This window comes from Onychostoma macrolepis, chromosome 01 (genome assembly GCF_012432095.1).
Source record: "Onychostoma macrolepis isolate SWU-2019 chromosome 01, ASM1243209v1, whole genome shotgun sequence".
Taxonomy (NCBI): domain Eukaryota; kingdom Metazoa; phylum Chordata; class Actinopteri; order Cypriniformes; family Cyprinidae; genus Onychostoma; species Onychostoma macrolepis.
In genome coordinates, this window is record NC_081155.1 from 18,329,824 (window position 1) to 18,353,879 (window position 24,056).

At 37.9% G+C, this 24,056-nt stretch overlaps 1 protein-coding gene and 1 long non-coding RNA gene across 6 annotated transcripts in view; one reads left to right on the forward strand and one right to left on the reverse strand.

Moving 5' to 3' along the window:
• Positions 1 to 24,056, forward strand: part of ctnna2 (catenin (cadherin-associated protein), alpha 2) — a 489,293-nt gene that overhangs the window by 426,181 nt on the left and 39,056 nt on the right. The window lies entirely within an intron of this gene.
• LOC131548653 (uncharacterized) lies at positions 12,960 to 14,438 on the reverse strand. Its single transcript, XR_009273209.1, has 3 exons — positions 14,262 to 14,438; positions 13,952 to 14,064; positions 12,960 to 13,463 (listed from the first exon to the last, which is right to left on the reverse strand). It is a non-coding gene; the product is annotated as an uncharacterized LOC131548653 (long non-coding RNA).

Consider the following 24,056-nt stretch of genomic DNA (forward strand, 5'->3'; position numbering starts at 1 on the left):
ATTAATATTCAAAAGATAAGCCGTCATTCTATCATGGCATCACAAGCCATCCATCCTGACTTAAAAACATCTTCTAGTGGCAGTAGTTTGAGCGAAGGTGAAACATTTATCACTAAAATAAGTAAAGTACCTGCTGTGGGAAAAATGATCTCGGAAAGTCATTTTTCTGAGCAAGGAGGAAGTTGCTATAATTATTTTTTCTCTCCATGTGGCAGTTCCTCTGTCCGTAGTCTCTTGCCTTAGACAGACTTCAGTGAGATCAGAGATGGCGCCAGATGCACTTGTTTGCGCGGGTTAATCTCCGGTAATTGAATATCTTGGGCAATCAGACAATCTAAAGCTGTCCAATTTCAACTTTTACTGCTCGGGGCCAGGCTGGCCATGTTAAAAAGAAAGAAAAATAACATTAGAGGGAATCAGAATGCCGGCCTGTGGAATTAGCTTATCATATCCAATTGAAAACACTGTAAATGCCGCTTAGCTGGCCGTTCCCCTGCGGGTGGTTAGCCAGGCGAGGAGAGGACAGAGGAGGACATCTAATGCTGCAGATGTCAGTGTGCGGGAACAATGGGGAGTTTTTGTGCTGTATTACAGGGTTTTCATCAGCATCCACCCACCTCTGATTAAGTGTGCAATTTGACAGTACCTTCTGATTGTCCCGATGATGAGCGTTTGTCAGGGGTGAATGGAGACTAACCGGCAGTGTAGCATGTAAAATATATACATGCTTGAGTAGTTTAATATACTCTTTGTGCAGGCTTTGTGAGAGAAGTTGTTATTTGAAGGTTGTCAAATACCAGTAGTTCTCTGTAAAATGTATGTTTGCTCTTCTTGAATACACCTTGTCAGTTTAAGGTGTGCCACAATTTTTTTTATTTGTTGCACTGTGCTTTGCTGCTTTGAACAATACATGGCTTTTGAAAGCCAAAGATGTGGATGTTTATCCATGGCAGGAATCCAAGAATTGTGGATTCAACAGCTGTACTTTTACACAAATTGTGTATGAATTTATTAATTTGTCTTAAGATATTTAAAACAATGTTTTTTTAAATATAAAATGGCATTTTTTTCAAGACTGCTATTAAACACAGTAATTAATTACAGACATTAAATTGTGAAATAGGCTGGAAATTGAAGCGCAGTGATCCAAACCTTACCTTTCATGCAAATTCAAACAGCTTTCTGAGGCAAATACATCCCTCTTTAGACATTAGCTATAATCAAAGTAAGCTTTGTTATGTATGTCTGGCTGCCATATAAAGAAAGCATGAAAGCAGTCTGTACCCGTCTACCACAGAACCAGTGTGCTCTTTAAGCCCAACAATTCATGTTTTCCCATAGGCATAAAGAGACTGCTTGTACCTGGGGGCCCGATTCTGTGTGCCTGTGCGAGAGATATAGAGTGTGGGTGAAACTGGATGCTAATACGCATGGAATTTATTACCTTGCAGATGGACGATTCTCAAGTGTCTGCTGCATGATGCTCCATCTCCCCTGTGCAATTGGTCTCAAATTAAAGGCTATCTCTATTTCCTCCTACAGGATCCTCTTTGCACATTTCTCTGCCTCTCTCTGCTCCACCTGCTACCCCCTACATCTGTACAGCTCCATATCCTGCGTCACCTCAGCACTTCACTCCAGTATCGAAAAAAGACAAGACCTCATTATTCTTTCTCTTGACTCATTAAATAACATAACAAATTTGATTTTAAAGGGAGGGATGCATCCTTTTCCGGGACCCTTCATAAACCCTACAAAATAATCTTAATACTGTTACTGATAGTGAAGGTTATATATGGCTGTCTTATTATTATTATTACTATTATTTTATTTTATTTTTTATTTTTATTATTTAAATCTAAGAAAGTCATCTATAACCTTTATTTATTTTATTTTATATATTTATTTATTTTTCTATTTTATTTATTTTTAGTTTAGTTAGACATTCTGGTTATAATAATGTAATAGAGAGAGAGAGAGAGATGCATGTATATCCATAGACAAATTGTTCACCACAAGATAATTATGATGCATTTAAAAAAATAAAATAAGATCAAATAAAATACAATAAAAATAGAAAAATAAATAAATAAATATATAAAATAAATAAAGGTTATAGGTGACTTTCTTAGATTTAAATAATAATAATAACCATTAATGCCAAGTCACAGTCTGATTTTCAACACAGCAGCAATCCTTTGCACTCTTGTATTTATCACTTAATTGTACACTATAGTCTAGTGATCAGAAATTATTGTTAAATCAATAGTTGAATTCTCCTCAGAGATCAACTTTTACAACTACCCTTGGTGAGATTATTTCATACATATGTAGCCTGAACGTATGGGGCATTGTCATAATCATGGCATTGATTGTCCTGCCTTTGAAACACTTTTAGAACAACCTAAAAAATGATTAATTAAACTGAATTAGGTAATTACACAGTCTGCTTCATATAATGTTGATATTAAACTTTTCCAAGCTGTGTCGGTCAGTTTTATAGATTGCCACAGTGAACATTGCCTGCCACTTGCGATCATGGTATTTCCTGCGGCTAATATTGATTGTTAGAATCATTTCATGAGCACAAATTAATGCACTGCTCTCTACCAAACAAAAGGTTAATGGTTTGCCAAAGAACAGCGGCCTCCAGAGCGATCTCTTTTTATCGGGTTGCTGGCATCATGCAGGCTGTAAGAAGTAGGTATGTGTGGGTACTACATTTACAATTCACAACAACGCAGAATATCGCTATTTGTAACACATACACACAGGTCCATTTCCTGCTGGCCGCTTTCCATAGTATTTCTGACACTGCAGGATAACAGTTATGCCACCTCATCGCCAGCTATATAATCTCATAACACTCGCAATTTGTTCTCTATTTTTCCTCTCCATTGTAGCCATCCAAATCTTGGACACATTAGAAAGTTTTTGTCACCATGCCATTTGGAAAGGCTTTCAGGTATCTCAATAGGAGGTGTTGCATATAATTTTTCTTAGATTCGCTTGATTCTGCCGTTCATGCACTGACATCGGGAGAGCCTTTGAACAATCTTCCTGAAGAATTACCTACAGCGCAATCGGAAAATTAGTTACAGTGTGTCTACCCCGTTGCTCTTAACGGTTTTTAGTAATTAGAGCTAATGAAATGACAATTTACCATTATTAGGGCACGTGGTTAACAGCACTGTTAAACACGAGCTCACTGCGCTTCTTAGCACACATCTGCGTCTCCAGCCGGGCCCTTGGAGGGAGAAACTTTGAAGCATCTACTCTTGAAGCGTATGTGATCTTATGGTGTGAGCAGGACGGACTGGGTAGGAGTGGGTGCTTTTTATTTCATTAATTATTTTTTCCAAACTTCTATCTGCTTCTGCTGATGTAACATTATCATAAGGTCATGAGTTGAATTCTAAATGTCCGTCCACAGATGGTTCTTCAGGGTCTGGATCTGAATGGCAATCAGGCGAGCTAGTATTCGCTCTCGCTCTCGAGTGTGCAAAGATGTGTGATAGTCATCTCACTGAAAATGTGCGAATATGTCATCATTTCCTGGCTTCACTTCTAAAGCTTTTTAGAAATAGGAAATACAAATAGACAGAATATTTCTATTTCCTAATTTTTTTTAAAGCATTAGAAGGTCTTTCTTTCTAAAATGTTCACAGCTTTTTTGGTTGTGCATTTCTTATCATTATCAATATTAACAACAGTTGTGTGGCTTATTATTTGAAAACTAATACTTTTTTTCTGTATCATTTGATGAATAAAATGATGTTCAAAAGAACAGCATTTATTTGAAATATAATAAAATAAAAAAATATTAATTTATTAAAAAATACTGACCTAATTTTTTCTCTCTCCAATTTATTTATTTATTTATTTGATCCAGTGAATTAAATACTTTAGAAATGAACGGGACTAATATAAATATCTACTCTTTTTTTATTTGGAACTTAAAGGTTGCAAAACTGGGGTTGTAAAATACAATAAATATAAAAAATAAATCAAATAAAAAAATTGAAAAATGTCTGGAAACAGTGCAGAAACAACTGTGTTTTATGTAACGCAATCAAAGCAGTAAAAATATATATATTCTACATGCTTTGGATTTCTTTCTTTCTTTCTAAAATTTGTACACAGAAGTGTTACCAGTCTTTAAAAAAAAAAAAAAAAAAAAGTATGCAGAGAACAAAACCATTTCCTGGCAGCAATGTCATCTGTCTCCAAAGCGCAGAAGAGAGAAAACAGTGAAGGCAGTCTCCCTTGAGGCAGCGTTGGGTTTCTCTTGGGGAAAGCCCTAGTTTTAGCTTGTCCTACATCATCAAAGCCTGGCTTCACATGTAATATTAACAGGATTTCTATCAGAAGTCACTGCGTAAGAGTATTAGAGACAACATTTACAATTCAACAATGCAGTGGCCATCTTTGTGTGGAGAGATAACAAGGACTGACCCACTGGGTTATGGGATTACTCGATTAAACTTTTACAAGGCTGCCAAATTCTGCTGTGTTTCTTGGACCAGATTGAAGTGATGTTGGCTTTTATGCTGAGTGGAGTTCATTCATTTTGAGATGTGCCAGTGAAGCGTTCTTGTGCTCTTTCGTGCTGTTCCAAAAACAAGTCCTCAGTGTAAACGCAGACTTAACTAATGATAAGATAAAACGCTGCTGGTTGCTGAGCAGAGTAAAATTGCAACTTCATGACATCAAAAAGAGACATTTTTGTCGGCGTCAGTAGCCTCGTGGGCAGCGCACCAGCATATAGCACAGGTGCGCTCCGGGCGTCCCGAGTTCATGTCCCGGACCTTTCCCGATCCCGTCCCCTTCTCTCTCCCGCTTCCTGTCAATACTTAACAGTCCTATTACAATAATGGCCAAAATGCCAAAAAAAAAGAGACATTTTTGATCAAACAGATTAAGATTAAGATTGTACAGATTAAGGGTTAGCAGTTTGACCAAAATCTTACATCGCTGTAATGCCATATATCAAGTTTGGAGTGGGTAAGATACATATTCATTTATGTTTTAACAAAAGAAGTCTCTTATGCTCACTAAGGCAGCATTTATTTGATCAGAATGTAACACATTGCGTGCCGTTTTCATATAAAGCACAAAGTTAAATGTAAACTTAACATAAACCACAGTACAAACAGCTTCTCTGCAGGTAGATACGCATATGAAGTCACACCATCCAGAATATACTTGTTCTATCGGTGAGAAGTTTGTTACATTAGCAAAATAAAACTTTTCTTTACATTTATCTTCCAAGGCAAAGTCTTTATGGGAATAAAGTTGGTGTTAATGGTTAGTGAGTGCGTCAGGGAGGTGATGGCAGTAGAGGGAGGGGTTCAGGGACACTTGTCTCTAAGCTGTTTGACTTTTTGACACAGTCTAAATCTAATCATCAGAAAGCTTTAGAGGTGAAGTGGACTATCGTAGCAGAGTCAAATCCTCTGAAAATTAAGCCCATTAATCAAACACACGGGCTAATTTGCCGTTTTTATAGAAGTGGCTGATTTTCAGTTGGGTTCGTAGGGACGGCGGAGGAGGGTAGAACAAAAGAAAAAGGGTTTCACGAAGCAGGAGAATATCCATCAATTCTCATTAAAGAGAACTAGATCATCTCTCCTAATTAGAATGATTTTTATTTATTTTTTACCACGGTAAAATACAAGGCAAATTTTACCACCGCACTGTCATCTCTGATTAATTAGGTAAATGCATATAAGGTAGCAAGTTTGTGGTAAAGGCTTATTAAATGCAAAGTGTAATTTATAGGAGGTCGAGTCCACAGAGAAAATATTATCACCATTTCCCATGAGGTAATTTACTGATGTCGTCCCACTTTGCTCTTCCATTCTCATTTTACTCCATTCTTTTCTTTGCTTCTCTCTCTTTCTCAGACACACTGACTCACTCTTACTTAATGCAGACATCAGCAAATGTAGGTCCCTGTGCACCTTAATTCAAACAACAATACAGAAAATTGCTATAATAAATCTGATAGTTTTTTCAATGTGACCTTTTGAATCTTTCATCGTATCATATCACCGAGCACAACTTTACTGGAAAATTTGCTAGCGGTGATTTTGTGCAGATACAACAAATACAAAAGATGATGCATAATGGTTCTTTTGAAAGTGGACACTTGATTTTATAGTATTTGTCATTTACTGTAGAAATAACAGCAATGTGTACTTATAAGCAGCTTTCCTGCAAAAAAAACGATTAATTTGTGGCTAAGTATGTCACAATGTACAGTCAAAATAAACCATGACAGGGTAATAAAGTAGAGCCCTGCACTGGCCTCAAATCTAGGCCCTAGCCCAGCCCTGGCCCGAGACACTCAGGCCCTAGCCCTGACCATGTCCGACAGCTCATCAGAATTACCGGCCCGAGTCCATCTTTTTTCCCCCTTCTCCCAAAACAGCTTATACTACTGTTTCAACTATTAAAATAGTTCAGTTTTGTATATAATGGCAAAGTGATTATGTTTTGTTTCGGTTTCTTATTAAGTTAATTTAGAAAAACATTTGGAGCATGTTTTGTTCGTCAAAAGCTTTTGCTTTTTAAAGTAACGACCTAGCAGCCAGCGGCATACAGTAAGCTGATCATAGTCTATGTTTGATCAATTTAGCCTTCTCAAATCATCATGACTTGCCTATAATAAAATCTATAGAAAACACTTCAAGCATATAACAATGTTTAAACGTTAAACCTAGATAAATGTGCGCTGTATCCAATAGTTTGTTCAGAGAGTGGAAGCTAAAGCATGCTTTGCATAATACGAAAACAAAAACTCTTTCATTATAATCATAATCCATAAAGATGCATTTCTCTCTAAAGGTGCGTCTAATGAGGAGAGGGTGAGTCAGGATCGGCAACTTCATCCTTGCGAAACGGACTCAGAGAACACTAGTTTATTAGTAAATAATTCAAATATCTCCTTACTATTTCCCCCTGACACATTCATGGTAATTACTTTTGCTGGGGCTTTGCAGCAAGCTTTAGCCTATTGCACGCATTTGAACGTAGAACTCTTCAGCTGTGCTGACGGCACACTCGCTGCTGCTGCGAGCACGGCCTCGTGTTGTTTCCACCAGCGCGGCATTTTTTTTTTCATCACTATTTGATGGATGTCTAAAATAAGGAGAAGCCTAAAACAGGCCCGAGGCCCGGCCCGCATCTGAACTATGACGTGAAAATTGGCCCGAAGCCCGGTCCTAGAGGCGTAAAAAAGTCGGGGCCTGTCGGGCCCAGGCTGAAATGCAGGGCTTTATAATAAAGCACTGGGCAGGAAGTGGAAGCTTCCTGATATAAGAAAAATTATATATTTTTCTTATATCATCCTGAAGAGGTTTATTTTGTAATTATGGCTGTATATTTTTATGTGGGAAATAGATAAACAAATAAAAGGTGATGAAAATAATTCTTCAAGTTGAAATGATTTTATTAAGGAAGAAGAGAGTGTTCTGAGAGACATAAAACCAGCACATTGAAGGAGATTGTTTGGCAGGGACAACAGGTAATGTACATGAATATACATAAACATACAGTTTAGTGGTTATTATACAACAATTTGGAACACTGAATGATTTGATTGGCCAATCAGAATCAAGGATTCCAGTTGTATAATAAAATGCAAAAGGGATTTGCCACAGGGCATTGTAAATATTTATACAGCAAATGCATACAGTTTTGAGTGTTACTCTGTATTTATTTATGTAAATAAATACATAGTACAGTGAATGCTGTAATATAACGTGAGACAGCAAATATTCACACGATCGCTTACACCTGGAAGATCTGAGGGACGAAATGTTGCTCTGGTTATTTTGCTTTAAGAGAGTTCCTCATCTGTCAGTTGGAGTGATTGACAATGATATTTTTCAGCCTACTTGATCAGAAACCACAGTCTTTGTCACACCGTCTTTCTTTGATGCTTTCATGTCACGTCGTGCTATCCCTATCTGTCTCGCCTGCTTTGTCCCGCCGTGACGAATCTACCATTTTACATGGGCCACACACGGACCGAAGCTCATCTCAAGCCGCCTCTCAAACAAGGCCAGTTCAATACAGCCACGTATTAACACTGGCTGGTGTGCTGGGCATATCTAATTCATTCAGCTGACTGACAATGTCAGCGTGAGAGAGGAGCAGGTTCCTGACACTTGTACCACAGATGAGATGTGGGTTGGAAATAAAAGTTTGGCTCAAATTGTTTTTCTTTTGATAAAAGTAGTGATGTGTGACAGTGCCAAAAATCCTGTATGCTATATGTTGGGCTATATGGTAGCCCTGAAACAGCATGTGTAGGATCTCTGCATGAGAGGTGTCAGAGAGCACTGGCACAAGACTGGAAGAACAGAACAGAGAAGCACTACTGATAATTGAGGTCTGATAATTGGAACTTTTTGAAAGGTTTTTGAATGATTTTGTTTGATAGATTTATTTATTTGTTTGTTTATTAACAAAATAATAATAATAATACATGACATAATTAAACTAATATTAATATGCATTATTATTTGGAAATGTATTTATATATTTATTTATTTGTTTGTTTGTATATTTATTAATTTTAGACAAATATATGATATGTGTTTGTCCACATTATTATTATTGTTGTTGTTGTTGTTATCATCATCATCATCTTCATCATCATCATCATTATCATTATTATTATTATTACACAGTGTAGGAATAATAGGAATAATGGCTGCAGAGGCCAAGGCTACAAAAAAAAAGTCATCATTGACATCTGTAAATGTTTTTGGTTTGCTAATGTCAGGCTGAGATGTTTTAGGAGTTTAGTTACAATCAATGCTCTTTTGGGAGATGATGCCTTAAGGATAAATCCTGAACAGGTTGAATCTATGAACCGAAGACTGTTTTTTTTTTTTTCCTGCTGAGTGCAGTGATATTAAATGTATAGAGAGGAGATATGGACTATGTCTGCCTCTGCTGTGTATTGTATGTGGGCCGACTGTCATTGGAAAAAAGGTGATGGAGGACCTCATTTTGTGCCCCTAGAAATGCACTTTTCTCTGCTTCTCACGTACACACACACACACACAGACACACACTTGCACAAACTATAGAGTGTCTGTCTGGTGGTTTATTAGTCTATTTAGGCCATTTTCGTTTCATATAAATCTTCAGTCAGCATCCCAGGTTTTCATAGCAGACTGCAGTCAGTGTACGTTTACACATGTGCACCCACATATACTGGTTTATTTCATTGTGGAGGACCTGCAGCGCAGACCAATCTCACACCGAGGGATGAGAAGATGCATTCTGTGATAGAGCCCCCTGTTGCTCTAAGGGTTGAGACCATGCACTTAGGCATTCAGGGTTTGGTTGGGCCATGTGCTCGTGTTGTGCTTGGCAGTGCAGAAAACGGCATATATTAAAAACGCCATCCTTTGCTTAACCTCTACATTACCAACTCATATGTGTGTTTAATAGCAGCAGAAAAGTACGCATTTATTGTCTGATTTTTAATCATTAGTGGTACATAAACCTTTATGTTTGTTGCCTGTTTTATCTTAAGAATCAGGGACAAAACTACATTGGTTTTAATTTTCCACATTCTCTTCTCTTGCCTCCTCTTTCAGTCACTTCCGTTTCTCCATCTTCTGTACTTTAAACAACTCCATGTCTAGATATAGTTATTGCCTGAAACCAGCGGAGGACCCTGCAAGTCGAAAAATGGACGGCAAGTTGTCCTGACCAAGCTTCGATATGTGAGTTGGAAGTGAGAACGTGTTGTTATTGCATCCCATGCCGGCAAGGAGATATAACCCTGACCCCGTCCATCAACCTCAGAGAGAAAATGCATGTTCTGACAAAAGAGCTTGTTGTTCCAAAATCACAGAGTGAGTGCTGGTCGTTTACTTCCTGTTCTCCTAAAAGGCAACACTGTTGTGCTAGCATTATTCTCCTGTCGAGGATACTCGTAACACCCACTTGCATTCGGGGGGAAAGAATGCTCAATAGAAAAAAGATTCCATGGGCATTTCAGCAAATAGATAGTCACAGTTCTGCATGTCAGAGAGGTTAAACAAACTAAACGTCGGATTGAGGGTTTTGTCCACGGTGAGGTGTTGAAGATGTAACACCTCTTTTGCTGGCTAGGTGTCAGACCACTACATATTCTTTATCTTGCTTGTCTTTCACATTCGTACACATTCTACACACACACACTCTTTTCCCTTTTCAGATGAGAATTCATTATTCTGTCTGTTGCTAGGTAGCATTTAGCGCTCCTTATTGTTTGACTCTGGAGGAAATATCATACGTTAAGACTCCTCTGCTCTCCAAACTACATCGATTACTGGGTTTGTGTTGGTTTCATCCTTGAGTATCATCCCTTAAGGATGCCTTTGTCTACATCACACACACCTACACTCACTCACAGCCGCTCACACTCCGTCCCAAGCATTCATATATTCAGAGTCGCAATCAATGTCTCACAGATAGACAGTGTCAGGTTGACACATATGTCACAATGTTAAGCAAAAGCTTTCAAGAGTGGCCGATCACGCGTGAATATGTCACTCTGTCGCCTGTTAGCGGGAGACTACAGGAATAAGGCAACGTTACAGTTAGACTTGGCATTTCTCGCCTTCAAAACTGATCATGGCAGACAGCAGCAGGGCAGCGTTTAACCTGGATGCCCTTTTGATAAGTGTTATTTACGTAACCAGCCACTGGCCTTTTAGAGCCAGACTAGCCCATACATCCTAAAGAGTGTCTCCAGAACAGAGCATGTGGATAACTTGCATGTGGCCTTAGTAACACATTGGAACGGCAACTGGGAAATTGGCATTTTTATAATCATAATTCACATGTGATGAGTATAGCTCATTTTAGCTTGCTTACAACAACCTTCACTCTCTCTGTTGCACTGTGGTGGAATGACATTTCAACCTCCACCTGATCTACTGAGACCATCACAAACTTCAGGCTGAAGACACAACTCCATAAGCACTTACAATCTAACGTACAGTACAACTATGTACAGGTGCTGGTCATATAATTAGAATATCATCAAAAAGATGATTTATTTCACTAATTCCATTCAAAAAGTGAAACTTGTATATTATATTCATTCATTACACACAGACTGATATATTTCAAAAGTTTATTTCTTTTAATTTTGATGATTAGAGCTTACAGCTCATGAAAGTCAAAAATCAGTATCTCAGAATATTAGAATATTACTTAAGACCAATACAAAGAAAGGATTTTTAGAAATCTTGGCCAACTGAAAAGTATGAGCATGTACAGCACTCAATACTTAGTTGGGGCTCCTTTTGCCTGAATTACTGCAGCAATGCGGCGTGGCATGGAGTCGATCAGTCTGTGGCACTGCTCAGGTGTTATGAGAGCCCAGGTTGCTCTGATAGTGGCCTTCAGCTCATCTGCATTGTTGGGTCTGGTGTCTCTCATCTTCCTCTTGACAATACCCCATAGATTGTCTATGGGGTTCAGGTCAGGCGAGGTTGCTGGCCAATCAAGCACAGTAACACTATGGGCATTGAACCAGCTTTTGGTACCTTTGGCAGTGTGGGCAGGTGCCAAGTCCTGCTGGAAAATGAAATCAGCATCTCCATAAAGCTTGTCAACAGAAGGAAGCATGAAGTGCTCTAAAATTTCCTGGTAGATGGCTGCGTTTACTGTGGACATCAGAAAACACAGTGGACCAACACCAGCAGATGACATGGCAGCCCAAATCATCACAGACTGTGGAAACTTCACACTGGACTTCAAGCAACATGGATTCTGTGCCTCTCCACTCTTCCTCCAGACTCTGGGACCTTGATTTCCAAATGAAATGTAAAATTTACTTTCATCTGAAAAGAGGACTTTGGACCACTGAGCAACAGTCCAGTTCTTTTTCTCCACAGCCCAGTTAAGATGCTTCTGGCGTTGTCTCTGGTTCAGAAGTGGCTTGGTAGCCTTTTCCTGAAGGCGTCTGAGCGTGGTGACTCTTGATGCACTGACTCCAGCTTCAGTTCTCTCCTTGTGAAGCTCTCCCAAGTGTTTGAATCAGCTTTGCTTGACTGTATTCTCAAGCTTGCGGTCATCCCTGTTGCTTGTGCACCTTTTCCTACCCAAATTCTTCCTTCCAGTCAACTTTGCATTTAATATGCTTTGATACAGCACTCTGTAAACAGCCACACCTTTCAGTAATGACCTTCTGTGACTTACCCTCTTTGTGGAGGCGTCAATGTTCGTCTTCTGGATCATTGCCAAGTCAGCAGTCTTCCCCATTATTGTGGTTTCAAAGAACAAGAGATACCCAGAATTTATACTGTAGGGATGGTCATTTATTCAAACTCAAATGTAAATATTCTAATATTTTGAGATACTGATTTTTGACTTTCATGAGCTGTAAGCTCTAATCATCAAAATTAAAAGAAATAAACTTTTGAAATATATCAGTCTGTGTGTAATGAATGAATATAATATACAAGTTTCACTTTTTGAATTGAATTAATGAAATAAATCAACTTTTTGATGATATTCTAATTATATGACCAGCACCTGTAGTAAAAAAAACAAACAAAAAAAACAATGGTGCAACCAAAAATTTCTGTCATTATTTACTCAAAATCATAACGTTCCAAACATGTAAGACTTACCCCTGTGATACATACACAGCAAAAATATGTTGGGAGATTTGTCACCATGGGTGATAAAATTATCACTTTCCGGGTGAACATACAGGTCCATCCTCGCTAGTGTTAAAGCAACACTGACGAAAGTGTTTATTATACAAACACTGTGTTAGTGTTTAATTTTAATCACTAAGGGTGTTAATAAATTATTACTCGCAAGTATACACATTTAACACTTTATGGTGATTAATCCTACACACCCAGTGTATTTATTTAATGTAAATATTGTAAATACTTATTTTAAAATGGTAATGCAGATTTAAAAATTTACCTACACTGCAAATTTTAGAGTGTGAACTTAACTCCCTCAACTGGTGAACACTGCACCAATGTTCAGGTAAAAATATAAAAAAATAAACCCACAAAACAATACACTTTTACAATTATTAATTTTTAATTAAACATTTTAAATCTTTTTCCCTGCGCCAAAATGTTTTCACATTCAGTGTTTTCAATGCATGTAAAGAACATGTTCTTACAACAATTAAAACATCATAATGTCAAAGCAAATCAGTGCAAAGGCACAAAATATATATTCTTATTTGGTCCATATGTGCACTTAATGTCATGAGGTTTATAATGCTTACATTTATCAGCTTAAACAACAGCATCCCATTCATTAGCATCCAGGCAGAATGCACTGTACAAAGTCTCTGCTAATGGTGTTTGGACCTCCTTGTAAAGAGTAGTTTTCAGCAAGACGAGATGTGTTTCTCTGCAGTTTTCAGCCAAGCAAGATACCCAACTCCCACTAGCAGCATCACAGAAGTGTTCCTGTAAAATAGGAGAAAAAACAAAAACACAACAAAAAGGATTATTTCACATCCATTTATCAGGTGAAATGTCAGGGACAAGTGTCAAATACAATATAAGAATAGTTAACCCAAAACTGAAAATTCTGTCATTTATTTATACTCATGTGGTTCCACACCTGTAGGACCTTCTGTCTTCTGAGGAACACAAAAAATATATATTTTGAATAATCAACAGAAGAAACTGTCGTACATGGCATCTGTGGAAAGGCATGAGTATAAGTAAAAAGTTACTGTTCACTTATAGTTGGACTCCTCCTACCAAAATGAATGCACATAAATGGGACAGCACATAAATAAATAACAATGCAAGCATACCAAAACTTAAATTTGATGCATTTTTTTAAGAAACATTTTTAGAAGGAGATCAGACTCTTTATTATTATTGTTTAATAATCAAAAAAATAAACATGACAATCAATAATCTTAAAATATGCAATTGTGGCTCACCCATGTCTCTGGTATGTGTAAGCTCTTCTCATCCCACTTAATGTATTGGTGGCTTCATACTCTTCAAGCACATAATCTCCTTTCGATTTTTCTGTTAAGCCAGCATGAACCATCTGTAACAATATTAAAAGGAACAGTTAACTTAAAATTGTAATTCCAAACCTATATGATTCACATTTGCTGAACACAAAACACGTTCATGCTTTAAAAAAAAGATAATAAAGTGTCTAAAGTAGTTTATGCGACTCGTGCCATATTCCAAGACTTGTGAAGCACAAAATCACTTTGAATGACGAACAATTTAACTCACTCAAGTGTTTTCCTTGAGAAGACCAACTTCCCCGTCTGCTCTGCATCACCAGTGAAAGAAAATGTCTCTCTGAGAAAGGTTTAGAGCGCACAGCACATCAATTTCGCTGTTTTCCGTCTTCATATGCTCCGCATCGCGAGTCTAAGAAAATGGCATCTGTGAAAAATATTCCAGATGGGTCAAGCACGCACACGAGCAAATGTCCCGGATGTGACTAATAACACTCAACAGAGTGTTATAAGAGTTTCTCTGCGTATTTACACCGGCCAGCGAGTGCTGTTTACACTAGCTAGTGTTAATCCCCTAAAGTTCAACACCACAACTTTAACACTTTACTCTAAAAGTCCTTAACACTAGGATTTCAACACTGGAGATTTGTTTGAGAAACAAAAAAATTGTATGTTTTAAATGTTATTTATTTATTTGCTTGGACTGGTTGACAAATTCCTTTGTAATTGCATGGGGACAAAAAACAATATATATATATATATATATATATATATATATATATATTTTTTTTTTTTTCCTGAATGTTCTTCTGCAATACATTGATGAACGAAAAGCTTTTGTAATGACACAGGGTGAGTAAATGGCACCCTTAGTTTTTTTTAAACTATTTATTCAACTATTCTTTCTGTTCTCTTGCTTTTGTTTTATGTTTTGTTGCTTTAGAACCTACCTCTCCTTTACATGTTTTGAGAGCAAATCGATCCTTTGAACTGGATCTTTTCAAAGAACCGATTGATCTGCATTTGTTCACAAATTCCTTTGTAATTGCATCCAAATTTTCCAAATTTTCTTCTTTTGTTACCCTTTGAAGAAAGAAAAACATACAGGTTTTTAATGGCATGAGGGTGAGTAAATAAACTGTTCCTTCAACTAGGCCTATCCCTTCTCCTCTCTAAGTTCCCGTGCTTCAGTACTCCTTTGGTTCACTCTTAAAATGGTTCTTCGCTCCTTTATAAAAAAAAAAAAAAAAAAATGGCTTGTGCTTTTTCCTCATTTGTTAGTTGCTTTGTATAAAAGCATCAGCAAAATTATTAAATGTAAATGGCTCAGCTTTTACACATGAATATATGTGTGTGCAAATATACACTTGTCATGCAAACAGCTCTCATCTACCGTCAGTGGGAATAAGCTTTCATTTCAAAGTGCTTCTAATATTCACACGCTTTTTGATAACCAGTGGGACAGTGAGTGTGTAGGGCTTATTGTGTCTGTGTGTGCAATGTTGAAACAGTTGAGAAACATGGAACTCTTACACAATGTCTCTGTGGGGCAGCCTAAGCAGCTTATATTAATGGGACAAGATCAATGTGAAACCCTCAATGATGGCGGCAGACTCATCAAGCCCCATTGTTTCAGTAGTGGCTCAAGAGTGGCATAACACAGCCAGGTTCTGAGGTCTATGACCATCAGGGAAGTAAAGAGGCTGGCTTGAGTCTGTGCAGCTCATCGGATGGTTCTTAAACTAATGATGGAGGAAAGGTGGGGAAATGGCATTCCTGCTGTCTTCCAGAGTATTCTGCTGGGATGCATGTGGCTCAGTCTCTTGATGGTTGCTTTTGGCAGTTTGCATCCTCTCTCTGCGATTTCTTTATCTTTTTATTCTTATGCATTTCTCTTTCTCACATACTCTGCACTAGGTGTTGCACTGCTGATAAAATGAAGCAGAAATGAATGCAGCAAAATAAAAAAAGCAAAGAAATAAAGTTGTAAATGGTCAGGAGGCAGAGAACTTGGGGAAATGTTTCCATGGAGAATAATCCTAATACGATGCGCATTGCTGCGCGCTGCCAATTACCCAGACTGCCGTTTTTATTCTAGCATCGTAGAAGGTCTGCGCCCAGTTACTGTTGGCGAAGTTTGTAGCCGCTTTCTTTTCCACTTCTGACATTTAAGGATTCAACAACTTTTATATAAGAATGGACTTTTTCAGACTCATGACCTCCAAATCTAGCTAGACACATTATAAACTAAGACAGGCAACTTATGTCCGTGTGTGTGTGTACAATATGTAGCTGTATATACAGTGTGATTCAAAAGTTTTGGATCAGTACTGTTTTTCTTCTTTTTTGGAAGAAATGAATACTTTTATTCAACAAGGACACATTAAATATATCAAAACATAAAAGAGCAATTTGAATACAAATGACATTCAAATTCCACAATTATTACTGTTTTTACTGTATTTATCTTATATTTGTATTGATCAAATAAATGTAGCCTTGGATAGCCTTCTTTCTAAAACAAATATCTTACCCACCCAAACCATGTGAAATATGTTCAATCTTGACAAATATTGTTATTGATTTCATTCTTTTCCAATGCAAATGTATGCTGTAGTTGCATAGATGGACTGGTGTGGTTACCATTTATACTCTAAAGATCCAGGAATGATTTCTATTCATAGACACGTTCGGCATGTTTTATGTTTACCTCAACACTTCCCAATCATGTGGAGATCTTCGTTGGTGTGGCAGAGAGGCACAGTGGGGTTGAGGGCCGGATGGAAGAGTGATGGTTTCCGTCCTTGTATCCACCAAGAGTCCCAGACTGTGTTAACCTTTAGAGAATGCAGCCTGTGAGGAAATGGAGCTTCAGTTCTGTTGGGTGCATCTCATCATACAGCAAAATCTACCTTTGCCCTTCATTTACTTTTGGCTTGTCGCTTTTTTCACCCCTCACTCCTTGTCAAAGTGTATCAAAGTGTGTGTGTGTTTTCCCTAGCAATCTTCTCTGTTTATTTTGGCATGTTTCTCTGAATAGAAGCTATAAGCTTGGTGTCCTCTGTCCTCTGCTGGTGTCCTAATCACTTCATTTGTTTAGTTATGCCGCTCCCTGCACAGTTGCTTCAGCATCTCTTTCCTCTGGAGCTGAGAGAAGCAGATGGCTTTCTTCATTTTCCGAGGCTCCCTTCCCTTACACAAAAACTGCAACATTATGAAGCTATATGGAGATGTCATCTTAAATGCAGTACGCACATTTGCGTGTGTGCTCATGTCTGAGAGAGAGAGACATCAAAAAGATGGAGAATGTGTCTTACTAAGAGACACCAGCATCATGGACTATTAGAGTTCAAAGGCTTGTGGTTCTCCTGAAATAAGATCAAATTACGTTCTTCATCATAATGGCATTCTCATGTTTTCTGCCCACAAAAAAGGGGGAGAAAGCTAAATCAAAGCATTAATGAATCATGATGAATAAAACATAGAATGTAAGCATAAACAAATTTAATTCCAGTTTCTTTTTCTTTTAAGAGCTCAGTCTATTTGAATAAACGGAAATTGCTATTTATGGTCACAGGACATATTTATGGCCCGTTTCCACACCACTTGCTGACGCAGTATGAATGACTTTGTAGATATTAAATGGACATTTTACAAAACGGAGGGCTTTTTTCAGATTCTTGTGATAATGTGTCTAAAAGTGATGACAGGAGCAGGCGGTCAGAGATTTTAGCTTGCTAAATAGGGTGAGAGGTTAAATATGTTTTGTAATCATTTCTGTGAGAATCTCGCTTGTTGAATGTCTAAATGACAAATGAGTCACAAAGAGTCCATTTTAATGAAGGTTGATGCAAAGCACTTCATATAATACACAGGACCACATTTACAAGTAGGTTTGCATTTGCATTCCACACACTGTGCAAGAAGAAAAAAAAAAAAAGTCTTTAAAGCTAAAAAGGTGTGTGTTTTACCAGATCTGACACGACATGTTTGGGAAACTTTTGAAAACAATCACTAAAATTTTATTCTCTAGTGGTAAAGAAATTACCTCTGCTTCAGGCCAAAACCCCCATCTATTTACTTTGCAGAGGTGAACACATTACAATTTTTCTCAGGTCTGTCACTTTAGGCTATAAACTGTAAAAATGCCTTCATTACCAAGGTTCGTCCAGGTGGTTCAATTTTAAATCCCATTACAGGTATGAAGGAACTTATGGACATTGTTTGCCTTTTGAAAGAAAGAAGGAAGCTGTTATTGAAAATTAGAAGTAATGGTAGAGTGTGTTGAATTTATAGGCTACTACGTACTTCACAGCTCTTAGATTGTCTTCTGAAGTAAAAGTAAGAATAAGTATAAATCTGAACTAAGAAATATGAGTGTAACGTGTGTATATATAAATCAAAATCTCTCCTCCAGGAATTTATGAGTCTCACCATCTGTACAAAAAGCTACACATACAGTATTGCGAATCAGCTTATTATTTTACAGTCATCTGGAGTTTTACGTGTTCTGAGACTGTATATAAATTATGTGCAATCAGCAACTGCACACTTCATCTACAGGATGAAATCAATAAAGAAGGGAGACACACTCTATAATATTAAGAAAAGAAAGGTGGTAGGCACTACACATACCAACATGTTCAACTCAGTAATGGGAAACTGTACTGATATGTAGGAGAGGAAGTGAGAGGGTGAGATTTTATTTTTTTATTTTTTCTCTGACCCAAAGTGCTTTTAATAGTGAGCCGTCTTCATCTAATGAAAATTAATTAGCTGCACAATCAATGATGTTATTTGACTGTAAAAGAAAAGCACCTTTCAGATATTTAGATTGGGGGATTTGGCGACCCAGGGCAAATGTTAACTTGTTGTCCACTTAATGGACTAATTAGATAAAACAATGTTGATGTATTGCTATGTTAGCTCTAATGAGATCTATGAGCTCCTTTGGGATTGTTATGTATAACTAAGCAAATGGTTTGTTCCAAAATCTAGCTGCCAAATCTAGGCCACTGTCCTTCAGAGTTTAGCTTCACTAGAAAGCTACAGGCAGGTGTGTTCGTTTAGGGTTGGAGCTAAACTCTTCAGGACTGTGGCCCTTCAGGACTGATGTTGCCCAGCTCTTTCTAAAGCCCTATTCGGACGGGACTAGTTTTACAGGGGGTCGTTAGAGAAATGTGTGTTTCACAGAGGTACTTGGTGATTTTAATCCCGTCCGAATCTGCCATGTCTGTGTTTTTCTCACACAACCTCTGTAATAATTCTAGAGCAAATTACCTACTGTTTTTCAGCAAACTCAATGATCCTCTGAGAAAACTAATCCCGTCTGAATGCGATGTCTGTGATTGCCGGTGAGATTTTTTTTTCACAACGCGTTTCCTTGTGTGTTTTGGCCAACGTGAATTACCGTAGATGCTCTTACCGCGCTCATGTTTGATATATTTGCCTCCCGGCAAGGAAAAAATAAGTAATTAAATTAAAAACAATAATAAAATCAAGAGTCAGATCACGTAAACCATGGCTATTGTAATATCTGCGTCAGGTAAAATTACTTGCGTTCATTTCTGCACTCAATTACATAATGTTTTAATTACATATGCACCTTTATGAAAATTAAACACGGGTTTACTACAAATAAATAACTAAAGTAAAACTAAAGCAACCACACATTAACATGGTTTTGCTATACTAGCCATATAGCTTCACCATGAGTGAAACAGCCCCTCCCACCTCTGTAATAAACACAGAGATGTTAGTCCCGTCCGAATTGGTACATGAAAATCGCAGACTTGAGGTAATAAGAATCGAAACTCAAACGTAGTTTAGAAAACTAGTCCCGTCCGAATAGGGCTTAAGATAGACCTACTTTGTTTTTAGCAAAATTCTTAACATTAGTATTGCATGTATCATTCATGAAGAATGCAGTTTTAGACTGAGATTGACTCCTCATTGAAAAAAAAAAAAGATAAGATGAGAGAAAAATGTCAATAAAAGTACCTCAGCGTTAATTAAAAGATTATTTTACTTAATATCTCTGTATGCTTTAAACTTATTAGAGCACCACACTTAGCTTAGCACCATGCTAACGTCAAACTTAGTTGAAATCAACTGTAAGCTGTGTCTCAGAACACTTTTTGTGTGACGTGCTTGTGTAGAGTTCCAAATCGGTCACTTACGACAGTCAGAATACTGCATATGTAGGCAGCACAGCAGGTTTTTGAATGGAGCTAACACCCAGAAGAAAAAAGGCTATGCAAAAAAAGAATGTCAGAACTTCCCAGTTGATTTCATTATATGTTGATACCATTCCAAAAAGAATCAGCTTTTTAGAACATTTCAATCCACGGTAACTGCCCAGCGTGTAATTCTGTGCTTTCAGTCTATTTCTCTTTCGCTTACTCCCTGGCCTTTCATTTTCTCACACCCACCCCCTTGTTCACACCACCTCCTAATGGACAACGTGTGAATGTAAAGTACATCCGTTGACGTGTAACATTAGCAATTTCCGAACACAATCTGGACAATCTGCTCTGATTTAAAACACTTTGCCTTAATGTGCTTCTTAGAAACCTACACTTACAATCTAAAAGCATGGACCATTTTCAAAGAAATGAAATAACCAGGAAAAGACTCAAAAGAGCTTAATAAAACAATCCAGTCATGTTAAATGTGCGTTAATATTCCCATGCCTTATGTGTACTGTATTGGAAGTTAGTGAAGGAAAAAACAAGACCTTTCTTGTTACTGTAACAAGCAACTTGTCCTCCTCCATAAACCCCTTTGATTGAGGTCTTGATGTAGATTTTAAATCAAAACTCCAGCTCTTTGGGGAGCCATGCAGCTATGTTATGAATCAGCACTCCAGAAAGCATTGAGGAAATAAAGTAACCTGCTCCCTTGGTACAAATGATTGTCCATGTCCATTAATCAAGAAAAGGCACAATGTCTAGTATGACTGAGCGTGCAGCTGTAGATCAAAAGACATGAACAAAGTGGACTCAAATTGGCTGTGGGAGTCCTGAAATGATCAATATATTAGGGTTATCAGTGATGGCTTTTGCTCCAAGCTCAAGGAAGGCCCGCTGCTCAAACATGCAAAGATTGAGAGAGGACGTCGTCCATTAGCTTTGAAGATGGATAACATCTCATCATGTTATTTGTCGGTGGAGATAAATAAATATTCAGCTGATGTTTACCATGCAATTGATTGGGGTGTGGTGCATTGGTAACATTTGAAAATGATCGATCAGTCAATCTCACTGGCGACACCAGAAATCTCTAAGTAGGTGGATCTTGGTAAAATAGATTGGACTAGATTTCATCATTATGTGTTATTTAACCCTTTCCTTAAAGTTTATGAGACAGAATTTGCTTATTTTATATCTGTTCAGTTTCAAGACTTCGATCCTGCAGCTCTCTACCAAATACTAGGCCAGCTGAAAATATGTTTCTTGTGTGTGTGTGCGTGCATATATTCACGACCATGTCCATATATATATATATATATATATATATATATATATATATATATATATATATATATACACACACACACATATACATACACAAACCCGTTTCCAAAAAGTTGGGACACTGTACAAATTGTGAATAAAAACAGAATGCAATGATGTGGAAGTTTCAAATTTCAATATTTTATTCAGAATACAACATAGATGACATCTCAAATGTTTAAACTGAGAAAATGTATAATTTTAAGGGAAAAATAAGTTGTTTTAATAAGTTTTAAATTTCATGGCATCAACACATCTCAAAAAAGTTGGGACAAGGCCATGTTTACCACTGTGTGACATCCCCTCTTCTTTTTATAACAGTCTGCAGACGTCTGGGGACTGAGGAGACAAGTTGCTCAAGTTTAGGAACAGGAATGTTGTCCCATTCTTGTCTAATACAGGCTTCTAGTTGCTCAACTGTCTTAGGCCTTCTTTGTCGCATATTCCTCTTTATGATGCGCCAAATGTTTTCTATGGGTGAAAGATCTGGACTGCAGGCTGGCCATTTCAGTACCCGGATCCTTCTTCTACGCAGCCATAATGTTGTAATTGATGCAGTATGTGGTCTGGCATTGTCATGTTGGAAAATGCAAGGTCTTCCCTGAAAGAGACAACGTCTGGATGGGAGCATATGTTGTTCTAGAACTTGGATATACATTTCAGCACTGATGGTGCCTTTCTAGATGTGTAAGCTGCCCATGCCACACACACTCATGCAACCCTATACCATCAGAGATGCAGGTTTCTGAACTGATCACTGATAACAACTTGGGTTGTCCTTGTCCTCTTTAGTCCAGATGACATGGCGTCCCAGTTTTCTAAAAAGAACTTCAAATTTTGATTCATCTGACCACAGAACAGTTTTCCACTTTGCCACAGTCCATTTTAAATGAGCCTTGGCCCAGAGAAAATGCCTGCACTTCTGGATCATGTTTAGATATGGTTTCTTTTTTGACCTATAGAGTTTTAGCCGGCAACGGCGAATGGCACGGTGGATTGTGTTCACTGACAATGTTTTCTGGAAGTATTCCAGAGCCCATGTTGTGATTTCCATTACAGTAGCATTCCTGTTAGAGCCCTGCACGGGCCTAAAATTTAGGCCCTAGCCCGGCCCGAGACGCTCAGGCCCTAGCCCGGCCCGTGTCCGACAGCTCATCAGAATTCTCGGCCCGAGTCCGACCCGAGCCCGTCTTTTTTCCCCCTTCTCCCAAAACAGCTTATCTACTACTGTTTCAGCTATTAAAATAGTTCAGTTTTGTATGAAATGGCAAAGTGATTTTATTTTGTTTCGTTATTTTATTAAGTTAATTTAGAAAATCGTTTGGAGCATTTTTTTTTAATCGTTAAATGTAAGTTTTTGTTTTTTAGAGTAATGACCAAGCGGCCAAGCAGACAGCGAGTTGATCATAGCCTATGTTTGATCAATTTAGCTTTCTCAAATCATCACGACTTCTCTAAAATTAAATCTATAATTATAAAACAGCTCCACAATGTTAGTTTAAACGCTTGACCTAGATAAATGTGCACTGATGCATATCCAGTAGTTTGTGCGGAGAGTGGAAGCTGAAGCACGCTTTACAGAACGCGCCAGAACGATCACTTGCATTGGAAACATTTCAAAATACGCTGTCATTTTTGCTCATAAAGGTAAGAGTAAAAGGCTACGTTGTTCAGAACTGTAAAGGGTCTACTTTTATTTGTGTGCACTCACAATATCAACAAAACGTGCTTTTATAAAAAAAAAAAAAGCAGTTTTGAGCAAGCGGAGCACTTCTGAAAAACCGAAACACAGCATATAGCCTACTTGCCTTACTGACTTAATAAATATAGTATCTATAGAAAGCTTTGAATTACTACTTTAAAATGAAATAATTCGAATCGAAAACAAAAACTCTTTCATTATAAAATCCCTAAAGATGCATTTCTCTCTAAAGGCGCGTCCAGTGAGGAGATGGCGAGTCAGGATCATCATCAAGTGCATGGCTGATCAAAAATGCAGCTTTTCCCGAAGCATTGGGAACTTTTTGTAACTCCACGCTCCAACTTCTCCCTGATGCTCTGCATGGTCACCTGTATGCTAATGTTTGCATATATGCATTGCGTATTGCTTAGGCGATGTATAATATAATCAGTATTTAATACAGTAGCCATGTGTGCTCTGCGCGTGCGTATATGGGCACAATAAAAGGAGAGAAGCTAAATTAGCCCGAGCCCGATCTGTAAAAAAAAAAAAATAATGGCCCGAGCCTAGCCCGAATGGACTGTCAGGCTCCGTCGGGACCCGACGGGCTTGCAGACCTCTAATTCCTGTATGTGATGCAGTGCCGTCTAAGGGCCCGGAGATCACGGGCATCCAGTATGGTTTTCCAGCCTTGACCCTTACGCACAGAGATTGTTCCAGATTCTCTGAATCTTTGGATGATATTATGCACTGTAGATGATGATAACTTCAAACTCTTTGCAATTTTTCTCTGAGAAACTCCTTTCTGATATTGCTCCACTATTTTTCGCCGCAGCATTGGGGGAATTGGTGATCCTCTTCCCATCTTGAC